The sequence below is a fragment of the Salvelinus sp. IW2-2015 genome, unplaced genomic scaffold, assembly GCF_002910315.2.
Source record: "Salvelinus sp. IW2-2015 unplaced genomic scaffold, ASM291031v2 Un_scaffold1817, whole genome shotgun sequence".
Lineage (NCBI taxonomy): Eukaryota > Metazoa > Chordata > Actinopteri > Salmoniformes > Salmonidae > Salvelinus > Salvelinus sp. IW2-2015.
The window spans coordinates 126,944-130,121 of record NW_019943190.1 but is presented as its reverse complement, the minus strand read 5'-3'; positions in this window follow the sequence as shown (position 1 = coordinate 130,121).

Below are 3,178 nucleotides of genomic sequence, written 5' to 3'. Positions count from 1 at the left end.
TCTCTCTCCTTGTGTGGTGTGTCTGATCCTGATCCCTCTCCTGTGTGTTGTCTGACCTGTCTTCTGGTGTGTGTTACCCTGTTCTCTTTCTCTGTGTCTGCCACTGTCTCTCTCTGTGGTGTGGTTGTCTGCCGGTCCCTCTCTCTGTGTGTGGTCTGAACCTGTCCTAATCTTCTTGGTTGTGTACCCTGTCTGTGGTGTGTGTTGTGTGTTGTTTGTACACCTTCCTCGTGTGTGTGTAACTTCTCTGTGTGTGTGGAACCTGTCCTCGTGTGATGTGTAATTCCTCTCTGTGTGTGTCTTGAAACCTTACCTGTCCTGTTGGGTGGGGGGTGTGTCTACTTTGTTCTCGTCGTGTCAGGGCGTAATTGGAGATTCTCACGTTCTGAGGGAGCGTGTCCTCGTAAGGGTGGCTCTATGGGGGGACGCACGTCTCCCAGTCTTAAAGAACACCCCCTCATGGCCTCAGGGGAGGGAGGTAAACTCTCTCTCTTCCGTTTCTCTGTCCTGGGCTCAGAGGGAGGAGGGTAAACTCTCTCTCTCCGTTTCTGCTTGTTCTCTGGGCCTCAGAGAGGGGAGGGTAAACTCCTCTCTTCCGTCTTGTCTCTGGGCCTCAGAGGGAGGGAGGGGTAAACTCCTCTCTTCCGTTCTGTCTCTGGGCCTCAGAGGGAGGGAGGGTAAACTCTCTCTCTTCGTCCTGTCTCTGGGCCTCAGAGGGAGGGGGTAAACTCTCTCTTCGTTCTCCTGTCTCTGGGCCTCAGAGGGAGGGAGGTAAACCCCTCTGCTCTCTCTTCCGTCTCTGTCTCTGGGCCTCAGAGGGAGGGAGGGTAAACTCTCTCTCTTCCGTTTCTGTCTCTGGGCCTCAGAGGGAGAGTGTATGCTCTCTTTCCACCTTCCCTGTCTCTCAGGGGGAGGAAAACTTGTCCTCTTCTCTGAGCCATGGGGGAAGGTGAAGGGCTGGGGGTCTCTCTTCTGTCTTTTAGCCTCAGTGGGAGGGTCAGCTCCTCTCCTACATCCTTATGTTAATCTCTAAGCTCTTGTGGTGGGTCAGCCCCGATTACCTAAGGCCACACTACAACGCGGCCCTTGACCCCACCACATGGCAGTTGATTGACTAATTGTCTTGGGTGAAGGAGGACGTTGTTTTACGACAGGATGTTTGTAAACAACAACACGAGCCCTTTATTATATTTTAACATGTGTATTCTAACGGACGCCTGATCACATAGAAAGCAGGATGAAATGTACATGGTGCATCTGTAGCAGATGGGGGCGGATGTGTGACAACTCTCTCCTCAGTCTGAAGTATCGCCCCTTTGCGCCATTGGAGAAGGTATTTTTCATGAGTGGGAAGGAGTCTCTGGATGTGCAGATCAGGGGGATGTCGTACCTCCTCACTATTAAACACTGTTAACTTCTGCAAAGTACTGTGATTTTAGCCCGTAACATCAGCACTGCGTAATCAGTCATTATTTACCATGTCCAATGTCTAACCTTCTGTTGTATCCATCAGGATGGGGGTGGACAGTACAAAGGGAAGCACCAGGTGTTGACATCTACAGCCACCATAACCATCAACGTCCTCGARGCCCAAGACACTCCTCCAGCCTTCATTGGAACTCCTTACTTTGGCTACGTCTACGAAGTCTCACTTCCTGTAAGTACAACACAACCTCCTTACTTTGGCTACGTCTACGAAGTCTCACTGCCTGTAAGTACAACACAGCCTCCTTACTTTGGCTACGTCTACGAAGTCTCACTTCCTGTAAGTACAACACAACCTCCTTACTTTGGCTACATCTACGAGGTCTCACTTCCTGTAAGTACAACACAACCTCCTTACTTTGGCTACGTCTACGAGTGTATCACTCTCTGTAAGCATAAAACACAACCTCCCTTACTTTGTCCTATGTCTACGAAGTCTCACTTCCTGTAAGCACAACACAACCTCCTTACTTTGGCTACGTCTACGAGGTCTCACTTCCTGTAAGCACAACACAACCTCCTTACTTTGGCTACGTCTACGAGGTCTCAGTTCCTGTAAGCACAACAACAACTCCTTACTTTGGCTACGTCTACGAGTTCACTTCCTGTAAGCACAACACAACCTCCTTACTTTGCTACGTCTACGAAGGTCTTCACTTCCCTGTAAGCACAACCAACCTCCTTACTTTGTCTACATCTTACGGCAGTCTCACTTCCTGTAAGGCACAACACAACCGTCCTTACTTTGGCTACGTCTACGAGGTCTCACTTCCTGTAAGCACACACAACCTCCCTTACTTTGGCACGTCTACGAAGTCTCACTTCCTGTAAGCACAACACAACCTCCTTACTTTGGCTACGTCTACGAGGTCTCACTTCCTGTAAGTACAACCACAACCTCCTTACTTTGCTACGTCTACGAGGTCTCACTTCCTGTAAGCACAAACACACTCCCTACTTTGGCCACGATCTATCGAGGTCTCCCAGTTCCTGTAAGCACAAACAACTCCTTACTTTGGCCACGTCTCTACGAGGTCTCAGTTCTGTAAAGCACAACACAAAACCTCTGACTTTGCTAACGTTTAGCGATCTCACTTCCTGAAGCAAACACAAACCTTGATGATCCTCTGTCTTTAAAACATTGGTTTTAAACACTTTTGGAACTTTCGCAAGCCCTTTCTTTATAATTTAACAATTTGTACTCTATTATTTGGAATATCATTCGCCGTGATAACATACGTATGTTAAGCTATTTTTTGGAAAACCTTTGCCACCATTGCTTTACTGAGTTAAATTTGTATTGCAGTTGGTTCTGAAATAAGCCACTGTGTTTTGCCAAAGATGGAGACGAAGGAACCCTATCCTTTCCATTATTTATTACAATGTAAGTTACAACACGCGCACACAACAAACAAACAAACAAACAAACAACAAACAAACAAACAAACTGATTTTATGAACCTATCATTGTCAACAGTTGAGCATGTGTTTGTCTCCAGTTTCACAAGATATGTATTTCTGTATACGCATGATTCACAACTATGGTGCCGCTTCTCACCCTTCTCCTTCTTCAGGTAGTGAGTGACAGTCTTCACCATCAACTAGCACAGTGGGTGTATCAGCCCTAACAGCTTATCCATCACGCTGGAATTAATTTATATGAAATCAAAGTCAAGGGTAATAGGGGAGAAGC